The sequence below is a fragment of the Cryptomeria japonica genome, chromosome 9 (assembly GCF_030272615.1).
Source record: "Cryptomeria japonica chromosome 9, Sugi_1.0, whole genome shotgun sequence".
NCBI classification, from domain to species: Eukaryota; Viridiplantae; Streptophyta; class Pinopsida; order Cupressales; family Cupressaceae; genus Cryptomeria; species Cryptomeria japonica.
In genome coordinates this window covers 385,269,977-385,288,731 of record NC_081413.1, presented here as the reverse complement: position 1 = coordinate 385,288,731, position 18,755 = coordinate 385,269,977, and positions in this window count along the sequence as shown.

The following is an 18,755-nucleotide window of genomic DNA, read 5'->3' as shown; positions in this document are numbered from 1 at the left end:
CCCACATCCTAACTTTGGTATAGATGTTTACTGGATTGAAGTTATATATCTTCCTAATGTACCTAATAATTCAAATTTATGGCAAGTGTTTGGAAATGATAAACAAAAACCATTTTTTGCAAAATGCTGAAATGTTTGCCTCCTCATTCTTTGAAGGCTCTGAGAACGAATGTAATGAATTTTGTCCTAATTCAGGGGAAAGCCTCAAAAAGGAAGTTTTTTCAATTGAAGGGAAATCAAATTCCAAAAGGCCTTGTATCCTTAGAGTTCCTCTTTGATCGCAATAATAGGTATGTTAAAGAAGATGTTTTTCAAACTGCTAACACATCGGGAGGATATGAAAAGATTAATTTAGGTGATGAAAATAACCCAAAGATGGTCAAGTGTTGTAATCCTAAGGAAAAATATTTGTTTGTTAAATTGATACAAAAGTATTTAGATGTTTTTTCCTAGTCTTATGAGGATTTGAAAGACTTCAGGAATGGTCAGTTTCAACATCATATCCCTCTTAAGCTTGGACTAGCTCCTTTTAGACAAAAATTAAGAAATTATAATCCCAAAGTTGCAAATGTTATTCTTAAAGAAATAGATAAGATGCTCCAGACGAGGATTATTTATTCTGTTCATCATTCCACATGGGTGGCCAATATCGTTTTGGTTCGTAAGAAGAATGGAGAAATAAGGATCTGTGTGGATTTTTGGAACTTGAATCAAGATAGTGTAAAAGACAACTATCCATTGCCAGTGACAGATCATATTTTCCAAATTATTGTCAGATCAGAGATGATTTCTATGCTTGATGGATTATCTAGTTATAACCAAATAAGTGTAGCAAAAGAAGATCAGCATAAAACAACCTTCACCATCCCTTGGGGAACTTTTGCTTACAATTGAATGCCTTTCAACCTAATAAATGCGGGAGTGACTTTTCAAAGGGCAATAAACCTCTCATTTGGTCACCTCATTGGTAAGACTATAGTTATTTATCTTGATGATTTGACAGTTTTCTAAAAAAGGAAAAATCACTTAAGAGATTTGGAGACTATGTTACAAAAATGCAGGGACCATGGTATTTATCTCAACTTGAAGAAGTCAGTTTTTTGTGTTACAGAGGGAAAGTTACTAGGACAAATAGTTTAACAGGGTGGTATCAAGATTGATCCTGATCAGGTAAAATCCATTCAGTGGTTAAGTATGCCATCAAATGGAAGTGGTGTCAATTCATTATTTGTGCAAGTGAATTTCCTTGAGAGATTTGTGCCAGACTTTGCTAAAGTTACTAAACACATTGTAGGAATGATGAGTGAGAAGCAGATTTTCAAGTGGAAGGAAGAAGCAAAAAAATCTTTTGATGAGGTCAAAGAAGCGATTGCTCATGCTCTGACATTAATAAAACATAATTTCAAGAAAGATTTTATCATGTATTGCTATGCTTCTGAACACACAATGTCTGGTATTCTTCTACAAAAGAGTGAACTAAATGAAGAAGTCCCTATTGCATTGATGAGTATCCCACTCAAAAAGCATGAACTGAATTACTCATTGGTAGAAAAGTAGGCCTTTGCGGTTGTTAAAGTTGTGAAACAATTCAAATATTATGTTTTGCATTCCCATTCAATTGTCTTTGTACCAAATCCTATTGTGAAAAGAATCTTGACTCAACAGGAGGGAGGGATGAATAATAGAGCAACTTGGGTTTCAAAGGTTTGGGAGTTTGATTTAGATATCTGACCAACCAAAATAGTTTGGGGGCAAGTATTATGTCATTTGATTGTTGAAAACAAGGAAGAGGAAGAAAAACTCCCACTAACCTTATTTGTTAGTTTGCAGGATGAATGGTTCACTAATGTGGCTCATTACTTGACTTATGAAGAATTGCCTGAGCATTTAACTGCCAAAGAAAAGAGAAATTTGAGATTTAAGGCTCCTAAATATGTGATTGTTGATGATATCCTATACAATAAAGGTTTCGATGGGTTATTTTTAAGGTGTGTTGACAAAGAACAGCAGGAGAAGCTTCTACAAGTTTTTCATAATGAAACATGTGGAGGACACTATTCATCCACTGTAACAACATTCAAGATTCTCTAGAGTTGTTACTACAGCTCTGGAATGTTTAATGACACCTATAAATGGGTTGCAAGCTGCAAGAAATGCAAATTATTCTCAGGAAGGCCTCAGTTAGGTGATTTTCTGTTAAGATCGGTAATCATAGATGAACCCTTCAAGAAATGGGGATTAGATTTTTTAGGTCCATTGAATTCTTTGTCAAGTGTCGGTCATACCCATATCCTCATAGCTACAGATTGTTTTACGAATTGGGTAGAAGCAGTCCCTATCAGGAAGACCACTTCAAAAATTGTTTGTACCTTCTTGAAAGAAAATATCATGACTAGGTTCGGTGTACCCAGGAAAATTATGATTGATAATGCCCCAAATTTCTCTTCTAAAGAAATCAGCTTGTTTTGTTATGATCATGGAATTTACTGATCTCATTCTTCAGATTACTACCCGCAAGGAAATGGCTAGGCTGAATCCAGCAATAAGAATATGATTTCTATAATGTGAAAGTTAGTCTCTAAGAATGCAAAGGATTGGCATAAAAGGTTATATGAGGCATTATGGGCAAACAGGACCTTGCCTAAAAGGGCCATAGGTATGTCACCATTTAAATTGGTATGTATATTTGAATCTTAGCTGTCCTTACCTCTGGAGTTATCATCCACTAGGTTGCACAAAGTAATAGAAGATGATTTCTTTCAAAGTGCCCTGGAAAAGAGAATTTTGTACCTTACAAAAATTGAAGAGGAGACACAGGAATTGGTAGATCACATCACTACTCATCAGGCAAGGGTTAAGAAATTTTTTGTTCACAGAGCTAGACCATGATAGTTCATGCTGGGAGATCAAGTTTTACTCTAGGACAAATGCAGAGAATCGAAAGGAGCTCATAATAAATTTAATTCTCTATGGAAAGGACCATTCACTATCATGTAGGTATTGGGTCCTAACTCATTCAAACTTGAATATCCTAATGGAGTTTCCCTACCCCTATCTTATAATGGGCAGGATTTAAAGTTGTATTAGTTGTAAGCAGATCTTTTTATGCTCTGTACATAAAGTTTTTGTTGTGTTGTTTACTTTCATTGGTGAGTGTTTGTCGCATTCAAACTTTTTTCCTTTCTCGCTTGCGTGCGAAACCAAAGACTCTAACTTCCTTTCCTGGTCCTTTTCAGTCCCAATCCCCAGTCAGAGCTAATGTTACCTCATTATCTATTTTGAACCAAATAATGTGCATTTAATTTTGTTTCCCTCTTTTGGTTTTATCTATCTTTGATCATGCACTTTTGTTTCTTATGTTTCACCTTTCCTAACCCATTGAACCTACTGCTTAAACCTGCGAATCGGTTCAAAGTTCAAGGTTCAACCGCTCCACTTTCACATGTCGCAACTTTGTAATGTTATTAAATGAGCAAGTGTGAATATGTTAAGTCGGTCTTGAACTTGAATTTTGAACCATTTGCAAATTGGTTCAAGGTTCAAGGTTCAAGGTTCAAAAACTCCCTTTATGTTTGTTAAAGGTCTTTTCTCATTCCCGATGTTGTGTTGAGCTGCAAGTTGAGAGTTCTTTGTTTTTTTTCTCCAATTGAAATTGAACCATTGAACTCCTTGTAAGTTGGTTCAAAGTTCAAAAGTTCATTCCAAGTTTGGCCCTAAGGACTTTAATAACATAGAAGGTGGGGCGACAAAAGGAATATTCTTGGCATCTTATAATTTAAAATTCTAAATTTGGAAAGAAATCATGAAAGCATTAACCGTTTGTACAAAGTTGATGTGTAATTAATAAAGTATCAAGTTCCTATCATATCATTGGTTATCTCGCACATTTGAATGAATCATTATGAGGTGTGTGTAGATGTTACTAAGTTGTTTTCCGATTTCTTAACATGTGAATTCTCAAAATTGTAAAAGTTGTAGTTGCTATTATTAAAGGAGCCAGAGACGCTGAAGGTAATTTCAGCTCCATTCTTTTGAGGGTTTCACATGTTTCATGGTGGTAACCGGTGAGTTTTAACAATTTCCCTCCACTGTGTTATTAGCTCAGTCAGTGTCGAAGAAATATTTTGTTTTGGAATAGAATTATGTCTTGTTTAGGAATTGTTTGATAAATGTAAAAGTGCCCACAATAAGGCTGACTCTTCCAAAAACTGGTCATACATCATGCCTAGTGAGTATACTTCTAGAGTTGAGTGACACCTCTTTGGCCCAAGCTGACTTGGGAGATTTCTTAGAGAGAGCTAAAAACCCAGGGGTAGGTTCAATGATGGAGAGAATAGTTAGAAATGGCCTTATTGAAGCCGTTTCTTTTCCAACTGTCGCTCCTTGTCCAGATTTAGTAATAGCATGCATGAACAGATATGATGATGAGAGCAAGTGCATTAGAACCAACAGTGGTGAGTTGTTAGTGGAGATTAATAAAGACATAGTAATGGCTGCAATGGGAATCCCTCATAAGGATTCGTACAAAGACTAGTCAATTGGGACCTCATATGCATTTTTATCTAAGAAGAAAACCACATATAAAAGTGTTATTGCAAGGAACTGGCTTCTAAAGGTTCAAAAAGGGGGGTCCCAGTTACCTAAACCTCTTACCAAAGAACATTTCATCACAGAGGTGCAAGATATTGTCATATTATTAAACAAACTTAAAGGGAACTCGCACTCTTTCTGATGGAAGGATTGGATGTACTTCTATTTTCAAGTGTTACGAGCTAGTGAGAAATACCTTGACTGGTCGCAGGTTATCACTGAAAGGCTCCATGAGGGTTTGATAAACTTTGTTGGAATGTCCAGCTTTTACATGTCTTCATATTTATTCTATATATTGGCCTGTACCAGAGACTAGAAAGGATTCCATAATGAACCTTGAGTAGACAACATGAAGGTTTATCACTTAATATGCAAAGCATTTCACTAGATGGAATGATGTTTTCGTAGGAAGGCTTACCTTTGAATTGCAAGGAGATATTAATAGAAGAATGCCAACCGAGGCCATGGAGCTGATTAGCATATATAGAAGCTATTTCATTTAGTTTCCCAGATTTACTTATATCCGAGTGGGTAGTTTTGAAGGTGAACCATTCAAATTACCAAGATATGCCTTTGATAGTTATGTGCTTATTGAGGTAAGAAGATAATTGGCTCACATTGACAAAAAGTTAGGGACAAAGGGTAAACCCGGAGTTGTTTTCCTGATTGAACTTGGTTATTACAGTTATAAATATGTACCTGATGCCTTGAACCTAGAATTAGAGTTCAAGAAAATGAATTTGTAACCTTACATTGCCAGGCAAAAGTTTGACAGCAGGGATATGTTGTAGAAAATATGAATGTGGATGACCATTCTTCTATGAACCCCAGTTAGAAGGTTACTGGGAAAACTACGGTGATGAGTTTCAAGTGAGGAGGATATTATGTTCAAGATTCACTTTACAACAGGTTATTACCATGAAGCTACCCATTAATGTGTCTGGTATATAAGAAGAAGAAGGAGAAGATGTTTTGGATCCTAAATTCAATGAAAGGGTTCAAGGACAGTCGATTCCTGAAATTGACTGGGATAGAAAAGAAGAGGAAAACATTCAAGCCAAGTCCTTCAATGTTATAAGAAGAACAAAAAAATGGCTAAGGGATCAAAAATTTAGAATAGAGTCAATCATGACTCCCAATGAATTGACAGTTGGTCCACGTGCTACAACTCCTCTAACAAGGCTACAAGACTGTTGATGTTGCAGGTGATACAAGGCCAATTATTGGAGAAGTTCAATCCAGAAGATCAAAGAAGTCTCTGATGAACTTGAAAAGCACTAAGAGGGGTGGGGGTGAATCAATGACACCAAAAATAAAACTACTTCAAACACTAACTGGTAGATGAACTTACCAAAACTTTTAAACACAATGCATGCGATCCAAAATGATATAACAGCATCCACAAAAAGTAAAACATCCACCATAACACAAGTGTTTGTACATGGAAAACCCAAATAGGTAAAAACCACGGTGAGATGGAACTAACAAGTTAACTATCTGCAGTAATAGATAACTGACCGGTTAAGGTCTACAAAGTGCTCTGCTAGGAGCGAATCTTGTTAGAGATCACAAAGCTTGACTAGAAGCTTATACCCTGTTAAAGGTAGTACCCTGTTAGGAGTAACCTTGATGGAGGATTTATGAATCCAAACTAATGGATCACCCTGTTAGAGGATTTATACATTGAAACTTGTTAGAGCTTACCTGGTTAGGGGATTTGATTTTGTTGTAATTGTTAGAAAATAATAGGATTGGTTTGATCTGTCTGAGTAGCATAATACCTGCTTGATCAGATCCTTTTAAACATATTCAACACTTCTCTTCTGCATAATCTGCAACTTAACTCCTTTTTTGACTTTCACACACAACATAACTCTTTCACTTATATCAAATAATTCATTGTGATTTCAATATATAGACATTATGATTTCATGTTGGCCTTAAGAAATCATAACACAATTTCCTAGGTGTAGTGTATCTGGACAAGTGATCATAACTCATCACAAAAATTACCGCCAAAAGTTTGTCAGTGGGATAACTCATCACGATCTGTGGTAACTCATCACAAAATTACCGAATACCAGTTTGAGTAAAACATATGAACCGTTATCCTTGAATCTCCTATCATGATCTTCGCTTGATCTCCATCTTGATCTTCATCTTGATGTTGACTTAGTATAACCATGGGTTGTCTCTTATGCACACTGGTTATCACAAAGTATCTGTTAGAGATTAACCACTAAGTATACCAGTTGATAGTGTAAACAATTGAAGTTACACCGGTAGTCAATATAATCATATGTGTGTATGTCAGTGTTTCATCAATGACAACATATGATGAATACATTACAATCATCATGCCAACAGTCTCCACTGAGTTCTTCAGTAGTTCGAGTTACTTGCTCAAGGAGCAAAAAGAAGAACAGAGAACCAATGGGGAATCAAATTGTTGTGGACTTGGATCCAGGTAAAGAAACTCAGGTAACGATAGACCAACAAATGTTGAGTAACCCTCCAGTGCAGGATATAGATGTAGGCAAAGAACCTAAAGAAGAGTCAAATCCAATGAGCACTATGATTGTTGTCACCCCCCCTGATGCACAGACACCTCCACTGCCTAAAGAAAATTCTAGCACTTCCCAATGGCTAGGAGCTTCGATTGGGAAGAAATGTAACATTGTTCCTATTACAAATCTCATGGAGGATATGGTAAGCAAGTGCCTTGGGAAAATATCTAAACCCAAGAAGCTCAAAATGCAGGCAATGATGAAAGTACATGATAAAATAGGTCATTGGATAGATGAAGTAGCTAATCCCATCTTAGATAGAGATCCAAAAAAGGCCACTGGGGACGATTTTAGTGTGGAGAAAAGTGATATGGGAGTTGCTTCAAGGGTTGTAGATGCCAAACACCTGGAATCCTCCATAAAGAGGATGATATCCAGGTCTTGGAAAGATGAGAAGGACAAAAAGGAACTCAAACAGGTTGTCACTCAGATGGCGGAGTACATCAATGTCATACATCATCCAAGCCCTCAGCCCCTGTCCTCGATGATATTGTCCTTTGACCCTAAATCACTGGTGAATCAGAAACTATTAGATCAAGTCCAAAGGAGTCGCATGATAGCTTAAGTATTTGATGAGTGGCTAGATTCTATAGTTCAACAGGGTTCAGACTACATTGCCAGCCTGGTCAAAGTATATGATGATGCCATAACTTTGAGCAAAGAGTTAGAACTAGAAGTTGTTCCATGGGAAAAGGAAAGAACTAATTGGGTAGTGGTCTCAGCATAGATGAATGATGTGCATAAATTTGGCATAATGAAATTTATAACTGTGAAGCCAGTAGAAAACTTGGATGACAATGTGTTGTATGTGTCAAAGAAGAATGTCGAATGGAGATTCTATCATTAAAAAAGGTCATGAAGAATCTACCAAATTACTTAAAGGATTAAAGGAACTGATTGATCTAAAGTGCATTGATATACAACTCTTGAAGGAGAATGGACAAACAATTGAACCTGTGGCAGATATAACCAAGATCTTCAAAGAAAGAGTACAACTTGTTAAAGAGACAAAGTCTCTAACCACAGATGACTTTTCTAAATTGGAAAGGATAGAATCAATGTTGACAGTCTGCTTTGATCACTTGGAGGCACATAGAGAAAAGGTTATGCAGGTGAACATGGACAAGGAAGTTTGGAAGCAACACATCCTACACATTGGACTCCCGCACTTTCAGGTTATCTTGAATTTCTCAGCAGTGCATCTGGAGTGGTGAAATGTGAGGGGTGTCATGGCAAAGAAGGACAAATCAGTAGCCACTTCTTCCATGATGGAGTCCTGATCGGCTTACGAATGAGTTGTCATCCTATTTACACCCTTTGTTTATTTATAGAGTTCAAAACAAACAATTTCTTTTAACTCTTGGGTAGAGTTTAAAAGTTTAGGGTTATTTTCAAAAAAACTATTGGCCTAGGGGGCTATAAATGTAATTAAGCAAGCTTTGTTTAAGGTCTGAAAAAATTTGATTTAGAGGAGAAGACTTAATTTTCTTTGGATTTTTAGTTCAGATATTTCTGGTACTTGAATGAAATGATATTTTGATATGATCTTCAAATCTGTGTGTTGGAAAGATTAGCAATCTCTATTGGGATGTATGCTTATGTGCAAAATATATTATTTCATTACCAGTTCTTTCTTAGTCTGTGAATTCATTGATCTTCGTTTTAAAAAAAAGTGTTTCATTGTTGTTTAAATGGCTCTGATCCCTATTGTCCTATGAAGCATGAGCGAGAATCGATTGGCATTTACACTACTTTGAGTATTTTGGGTGGAATAAGTTGTATATTGAATTGAAATGTGCAGGAGTAAAGTTTGTGAGCTTTACACTTATAAATAAATATTTTGTAGCGTTCTTTTGTGTTGATAAATGAATGCTAAAGCCTTTCTCTCTTTCTGGTGAAAAGTGTATTTGTTCTTGAGTTATCTGCATAAAAACTTATTGAAAATCTTATGATGAGTTGCACTCTTATGCAGAGGATGAACCTAATTTTAGTTCACCCAACTGTTGGTTCATTTGTTTTTTCATGAAAGGGTATGCACGAGTCAACATTTTAAAAATATATAAAAATTAAAGAAAAGGCCAATCTATTAACCAACACTTGATCTAGGACAAACAATGATAATTTGACATTAAATAATAGTAACAATAATTTTCTAATGTCATGAAGAGCTGTAAAGTTGAATCTGAGGATGAGAATTAAATCAAAACCTGTGATAGAAAATTTAGGCTAAATTATTTTGACTAGGAAGTGTGGAGCAATCTGGTCCTCTCGATGTTGGATGCAGACAAATTAAATATTTATTGGATCATAATTACGTACAAATTGTCTAATCCAGAGCTCATAAAAAATTCCTAGGACCAGGAGGTGTGCGGCAGTGCGGTCTTCCAGTTTTTGTGCCTTCAAAAGCTAGATGTGATTGTCATCATCTACTCTGCCAAATTCTCTACTCATGTCTCTTAATTAAATTTACCACATATAAAATGATAGAGATTTATTTGTTGATGGGGGTTTGCCTAGGTCAAACCCTAGTCTAGGAATTAACCTTGAAATTGAAATAATAATTGAACTTGGAAATGAAATCGAATTGAAGTAGAATGTTTTCTTTGTGAGGGAAAAACTAGATACAAAAAATGCTTGAAATTTAACTTGATGAAGCTTTCTTGAATCCTCATACAAGGGTTCAAGGTGTCATGTATAATGTCTTCATAGAATTTTGATTGTGAATGCCATCTTGAATGCTTGAACTTGAGTTTACCTCTCCTTCAATTCTTGATGAATGTTTGGTTCCTTACTCACTTAGACTTGAATTTTCTAGATTCCAATTGAGATCTTTATAGAGGTTACATATTGAGGGGGGTAGGCTTCCTTTTATACCTAGTCATGCCATAATTGTTTGAATGTTTAGAGTAGGCCAACACAGAGTCATATTTATTGCTCACAAGAAGTGACCATTAGTGGGTCCAAATTTGGGCCCCTTTTGTAATCACCAAAGCATCCAGGGAATCTTGGTCTTGATCCAATACTAGGGAACCCAAGGTATCTTGGTACTATCAATTAGGACTCAAAATTCAAGTAAAGATAGAGAAAGATTTGAAAGTGTAGATTCCAAGATGATGTGAGTAGAACCAAAGAAGATACAAAGCATTGAATGCCAAAACAACAAGGTGAGGCCTAGATGGGAAAAAAATTGTATAGGGATACAATTTATGATGCTACATTTAGCCCCCACTTTAATAAAAGTATGAGACTATACCTATACTCATGATAAAGTACAAAGTCGCATTGAAAAACTTTCACCCATTTACCAAAAAGACTAGACACACCAAGCCCCCGAGGACTTAGGATATTATCAATATGATATCAAGATAAAAGGAGAAACACAAGAAGAACATGGAAAGAGCATGACTATTCTTGGTGTACTAAGGCTTGTGCTTACTGTGAGTCATATTAGATTGAAAAAATTTGAAATCAAAAAATTGGTCCAAAATATTACAAAGCAAAAGGCTCTGATTACAAAGTAACTTGAACACTGAATTGAATTGACTATAAAATGGGTACTGCAACATGTACCAAACATGTCATGGTGTGTGATCAAAAGTGTATAAACCAAGTCTCATGTTGTGTGCATAAAGTGTAACATTGAAAGGAGTGTATGTTGCCACGTTAAACTAATTGTATATGCCTTACCAGGAGCAATAACTTTAAGGTAGAATACATGCATCCAAAAGAAAAGCACATTGCCACAATGATATTCCCCAAAGAAAGGACAAATCAAAGGGAAATGGTCACAAAACATATCAGAAAAATCATATAAGGGATCCACTAGTTGGGGCCAGTATGCACTTGTGATAAATAATGTATCTCAAGAATTATTGCATTTAATTGACCTCATCCCCAAAAGGTAGTGGAACTATAAGCACAATGGAAGAAGATCATGTAAGATTAAAAAAAAAATATCTTTTTGGGTGACCATTGAAGAGACCAAAAAGATATATCAATATTTTACATAATCCCGAAGTAGACAACACAAAGACACAATTACAAATAATAACACATGTATGACATAGCATTTATACGACATATAAAATATTTGAGATACAAATAGAATAATTTCACAACAAGTTCAACCTCCTTATTACCTTGCACTAATGGAGAAACAAGGGTCATCCAAAGAGATTCTAACATAACATAAGATATATCAGGCAACACATTATAGGGAAAGTACATTACATACAAGTAAACACACATAAGAATCTATGACATAGATGAAGCTAGTCAAGCAAATCCTTTGATTCCCAATCTTACTTATCATCACTTAGGGATGGTGGATAAGATGCAAGAGGAGCAACAATGAGCATGATAGATGGAGCTACTACAAGTTCCAAACATGGACCATGCTCTAATGATGTGTCGCTTTGTTTGTCACTAGGAGCTAGGGTTAATCCTTTTGAAAAGTGTGAAGATAACTCATCACTAATCTTAAAAATCTCATACATATCATCAAAATAATTAGAATCAATATTGTTAGCACCAATAATTTTATTAATGTTGTTTATGTCAACATCCAAATTAATCACACTAGGATCTTTAACATGAAAAGAAATTGAACCATCTTTTTTTAAATATTTTTAATTTTGGTAATTTAAGTTGAACTTCCTCCCTATGGTTAGGAGAAGGTTGGACAAATGGGATTGAGGCAATATTTGGCATCTTTAGGGAGGAATTGGTTTGGGAAGATATTTCATGAGCCTTAGCACGACATCTCAATTGGGGGTCTCTCACACTATGATTTCTTTAAGTTTTACTCGAGACTTGTGAATGTTAAGGATCATTAAAGATAGGCTTCTTTCCTTCTCCTTTAAGAGGAGGAATGAGAGAAACCTCACCAGGTTAAGAGATATAAGATTCTAGGCATTTTCCTTTATAAGATGTGTGAGATGGGACCACAACATATATAGTAGGAAGTCCAAGTTTGGAATGAGGAGGAGGAAGATTCATAGGTGAAGGATCGTTAGGTTTACTTAAATAAAATATCATATCATTTTTCCATTTTTGACAAGGTTTAAATAGAGCATCATCTTGAGGTTCTAAAGGTTTAGGCTGTGGAGGCCAAAAATAATCAAGGGTGAAATTTCAACGCTTTTTTGTGGGTTGGAAAAGGTTATGATTGATTGTAATAATACACCCATTGCGAGGGAACTTTAAACATTTATGGATTGTAGAAGGAATAGATTTCATGGAAGAGAGCAAGGGATGTCCCAACTTCACATGAAACTAATCTGATGTAGGAATTAAAGAAAAGGTAAGATCTAAGCACTTAGTACCAACCTCAACAAGAAGATTGATAGAACTAATAGTAGGACAAGAGAAACCATCATGCACCTTAATCACCATATGAAATTTTTCATATGTAAGTTGATGATTTTTTTGAGTAAAAAGATATTCTTGAAATATAAAATTCACCATACATATTGGATCAATGAGGACTCCTCATGAGATTTGTCATTTAATTGTGGTGGTAATGTGTAAAGGTCCATCAGATGTAGCAATAATCTCAGTAGGATCAAAGGTAATGCATACTTTGGGTTTAGGTTTAGTTTTTTCAATGAGATTTACAATATCATTTGGATCTATACCAAAATCATTAGGAGACAATGTAAGTATCTTAGACTCAACAACATTGATGGAGTCAGGACAAAGAATTGGTGAAGCTTTAGAGATTTTGGCCAAGAGGTGCTAAAAATTTGTTTCATTTGTCATTCACACCATCTATGAATATATAATTGTTTTTTATTAAGGAAAAATGGGTTTTAAGGGACCCAACACCCACTTACATATCATTAAGAAAAGAATTAGAGAAGCAAGAAAGGACATAATGAAGAAAGAAAGGTAGCAAAAGATCAACACAAAAGACAGCAGCCAGACAAAAGTATAGCAAAAGACCAGCGAGATATTGGCACACCTAAAATAAAACTAGAACATCTAGGTGAAAATCTGTATGGTCTCCTCAGCATCCTTGACAAGCATCATCATTGCATTTGTTGCCTCTTTATGGATATAGTATTGTTATTAATAAGGTCTTGAATCTTATGTTGGAATGTACTGATACCATCAGTAAACTAAGAGGGGGAGGTGAATTAGTTTACTAATAATAGCAGCAATCAATTCAATTATAAACCTTAAACCGGAGCACAACACAATGAAAGATATATCGTGAAAGCACAACACACATAACACTAATATTTTGACGTGGAAAACCTGGAAAGGAAAAAACCACAGTGGGAAACCCTACCCACAATCAGATGAATACTTTGTAGTATTGTGAATAATTACAATGGGTTCTGCACATGTAGAAAGGCCAACAGCCTAGAGCGCACTGCTCATCACAAACAAAAGTCTCATTGACTTACAAAATCATCGAACTACAATCTGGGAAGCAATGAACTATGAAAGTAGCATCTACTAATGTCTGATACGGTTCTTGTTAAGCACTTATGTTTTCTCTGCAATACAAAACCTTTCCAACCTTCTCCTAAATGATATGACTTTGTTCACACTTAATTCTTTCTTTGATAATATAGACTTAACCAACCATTGATATATCAATTACATGAATAAGTCACCTATAAATACAAATCATCAACCTTATTGACAAGGTCGGCTAAACCCTAAACCCATAAACCCATAATTACAAAAATTACATCACATGATATCATCGGACCAATATTATGATTTACATTACACAACATAGACCTAAATCAATTATCAAAACAATTATATCCATTGGGGATTTTGCTAAGACCAAAATCCAGCACGCTTCACTTGTCAGTAGAAACCCCAGTGAAAGTTTAACCAGATCCAAATAGGACCACCATAATAGCACACCATCTAATGCAAAGTCACCAAACACTCAGGATATCATCAAGAAGCACCAAGAGCATGATAGAAATTGATTCCATAAGACAGCCCCAAAATCCACTGACCAAGTCACCAAAATAGCATTACCGATAAAGCTAACCGGGAATGCCAAAAGTCGGTAAAGCCAAAAGCTAGCCGAGAAATCCAAGAACAAGCCAGTAACCGGAAATACCAAAAGTGATAACCAAATCATGAAACCACCAAAATATAGCAAGCATATAACCATCAGATTAAGCATCCAAAACAGATTCCATAGATCTGATCATACCAGATCAGAATTACAGCCAAAACCAAAAATGATCACCAAGACTAACTAGGATAGTCTCCAATTGGGATACAATGTTGACATAAATGAAAACACTTAACCAAATCCATCATATTTCCAACAATATCCCCCTTTGGCATTGATGGCAACACTGAATGTGAAAAACATCCAAGTGCCAAGGAATGCCAACAATCTCCAAAACACCATCAAAAGATCTAGCAGTTTTCACATGAATACCTTCTCCCCCTTTGACATCAATGACAAAGGATGGATACTAAACCAAGATTACTGAACCAAATGACTGACTACTCCCCCTAAGTAGTATCATTATCTTCATCAACCTAGATCAGAGAAGTATGTCTAATAAGCTCACCAGATTGATGCATCTTTGCATCTCTAAATCTCTTCCAGAGGGTTGGTAACCCCCAACTGATCTTTGAGATATTCAAAAGTGTCTTTAGGCAATGGTTTTGTTACAATATCTACAATTTGTTCCTTAGTAGGCACATCAGCCAATCTAACTTCCTTTGCTTCAATATTTTCCTTCAAGAAATTATACCTTATAGAAATGTGTTTTGATTTGGAATGAAATATCGGATTCTATGACATATCAATAGCAGCAATATTATCACAGTGAATAACAATAGGCTCATCATAACTTACCCTTATATCCTTTAATATTTGTTTCATCCATAAAATATGTGTACAGTTGGTAGCAAATGCAACATATTATGCTTTAGCTATAGACAATGAAGTGCATAATTATTTCTTACTAAGCCATAATACCAACTTCTTCCCAAGAAAGAATGCATCGCTAGTAGTTCTCTTTTGGTCATCCACATCTTCTACCCAATCACAATCTATATATGCACATAATGTGAATTCATCATTGTTTGGATACCATAACCCAAAGTCTGTTGACCCTACCAAATATCTGAATATTATCTTGACAGCAATATCATGAGTTTCTCTAGGATCTGACTAAAATCTTGAAGCAATACAAACATCATTCATTATATCAGGTCTTGTTTGATTTAGGTATAGCAAACCACCAATCATTGATTTGTATATGCTCAGATTCACTTTAGGTGATTCATCATCCTTTGACAATTTCCAACCAGTTATCATAGGAGTACCAATAGGTTTAGAATTCTCAAGTCCAAATTTCTTAAATAACTCCTTCACATACTTATTTTGACAAATGAAAATGCCTTTATCAATTTGAGTAATCTGCAATCCTAAGAAAAATTTCATCTCACCAATCATAGACATTTCAAATTCATTCTTCATATCATTAGCAAATTTCATGCATAAACCTTCTTCTCCTCCAAAAATGGTATCATCCATAAAGACTTCAATAATCAATATGTCGTCATGCTCAATTTTGTAATATAAGTTACTATCAGCATTACCTTTACTGAAACCAAGCTTTGAAAGATACTTATCCAATCTAGCATACCATGCTCTAGGGGCCTGTTTTAGTCCATATAAAGCTTTCTTCAATCTGCAAATCATGTCCTTGTCTTCTGATAAATAAAATCCATCAAGTTCTTCAATGTAAATTTCCTCCTCAATATCTCCATTCATAATTGCACATTTAACATCCATCTGATATACTTTGTAGTTCTTGTGTGCAGCATAAGCAAGAAAAAGTCTAACCGCTTCAATTCTAGCAACTGGGGCATCAGTTTCCCCATAATCAATTCCTTCTTCCTATGAATAACCTTTGCAAACCAATCTAGCCTTGTTCCTTAAAACTTGACCTTCCTCTTTCAATTTGTTCCTGAAACCCCATTTAGTTCCAATAATTTTCTAGACTTTAGGTCTAGTTACAAGTTCCCATGTCTTATTCTTTTCATTCTGATCTAATTCATCTTCCATTGCTTTTATCCAATTTCCATCCTTACTTGCTTCAATAAATGATTATGGTTCAATTTGAGAAATTAAACATACCTCTTCAATAGCTAACCGTTTCCTAGGCATCACACCTTTCCTTTTATCTCCAATGATATGATCTTTAGAATGATTTAGTTTTACATACCTAGGAGTCTTTGAATTTTCTTGATTTTCTAACTCATCTTGTTGTTCCTCTGTCACTTTTGAATTTTCTGATGCTATTGGTGTCACTGGTTGACTATTCTGAACTTATTCTTGCATTACCGGTTCAGGTCTAATAAATTCATCTTTTGGTCCATAATCATATGCTCTGATATGATTACTACCATGCTCATCCACCTTGGCATTTATGCTTTCTAATATCCTATTCCATCTTTTGTAATATCATCTATATGCTTTTCTCTTAGTAGAATAACCCAAAAATACTCCTTCATCACTTCTAGGATCAAACTTTCCTAATGCGTGATCTCTTTTAATGTAACATTTTCTCCCAAAAATTCTAAAATATCTGACAGTAGGAGTATGACCAAACCATAGTTCATAAGGAGTCTTACTAGTATCACCTTTTATGTGTACTCTATTGAAAGTGTATACAATGGTATTGACAGCCTCCCTCCAATAGATATCAGGTAATTTATCTTATGTCATCATAGTCCTTGCAGCATCCAAAATTGTTTTGTTCTTCCTTTCCACCAATCAGTTTTGTTGTGGAGTCCTAGGTGCAGAAAGTTGTCTCCTAATACCATTCCTTTCACAAAAGTTGTTAAACTCACCAGATGTAAACTCACCACCATGATCTGATCTTAAGCACTTTATTTTCAGTCATGTCTTAGTCTCAACCATAGCCTTAAAGATTTTGAATTTCTCAAAAAATTCAGATTTCTCTTTCAAAAATGCCACCCACATCATTCTGGAATAGTCATCAATAAGTAACATCAAATATCTATCACCTTGAAAGCTTTTAGTCCTTTTCGGTCCACACAAATTAGTATGAATAAGATCAAGAATTTCATTAGATTTATCATGTACACTTCTGAAAGAAGTTCTAACTTTCTTACCCATTTGACATTCTCTACATACCTTATTATGAGGTATAACAATTTTAGGCAAATCTCTGACAGTCAACATCGAACTGATCTTTACTATGCAATCAAAATTTACATGACACGTCCTTTTATGCCATAACCAAATTTCATCAATCTAAGCAATCAAGCAAGCCTTCTCACTGGAGTTTAAATGAAAGATATTTCCATTGATCCGAGTTCCGGAAGAAATCCCCAATCCAGATTTATTAATGATCGTACATTTTCCATCCTTGAATTGCAAATGAAATCCTCTATCCACCATCTCACCTACACTTAAAATATTATGCTTTAAGCCTTCAACATAATAGACATTATCAGTATTAGTCTTACCATCCAATGATATTGTTCCTTTGCCTTTGATCCTACAAGCCTTGTTGTCTCCAAATCTGACCAATCCACCATCAAATTCTTGCAATGGTAAGAACTTCCTTTTGTTACCAGTCATGTGATGTGAGCAACCACTATCTATAACCCATTCATCCTTCTCTTCAATTTTAGCAACCAAGGCCTTTTCCGCAATATGTGTTGCTTCAATGATAGATTTTGAAGAATCATCCTTGATAGCAATAAAGACCCAATCTTTGTCGGATGAGGTACCATTACCAGATCCACTCATAGGTTCAACATCATCATCATCATTAGAAATACCATCATCATGACCAGCATAATAACATGAATTATCCTTATTTCTTCTGAATCTAGGTTTGTTTTGATATTCAGGATTAGGCTTATAATTCCTCACAAATCTTGCATGATTCCTAGTAGCTCTTTCAGGACATCTAGATGCAAAATGACCAATCTTATTGAATGAAAAACATTTAAAAGGGATTTTTCCTTCATACTTACTTCTAGTTGGTCCTTTAGGAATTCTTCTAGCAATCGGGGCTTCCAGGTCTTCAAGTTCTCTTTCTTCTTTCTCAATTTCCTCCATATCCTTAGCATACATCTCTTTCCAATCTATCTTTTGTTTACTGGAGGCAGATGCTCTAAATGCAGTCTTAGTTTTAGTAGCACTTTGATCTCCAAGTTCTTCAAGTTCAAAAGCAGCCAATTTCCCAAGCAGTGTATCTCTGGTAACAAGGGTACTTGACATTGTCTGGAGTTCATTGATAGCAGTAGCATTCATCTTGTAAGCCAGAGGTAGAACTCTTAGAACTTTTGACACTATTTAATCTTCACTAACAGATCCACCACAACATTTGATACCCATGACAATCTCATTGACTCTTTCCATGAAATAACTTATCTTCTCATCTTCTTCCATCTTTAAAGTTTCATATCTTACCCAGAAACCTTCAAGTTTAGCAATCTTCACAGTCTAGTCACCTTCATAAACAATTTCAAGCTTTGTCCAGATCAGCTTAGCATTCTCCAACTCTATGTCATTCAATAGATTTTCATCAGATAGCGCACTCAATAATGCTTCTTTTGCTC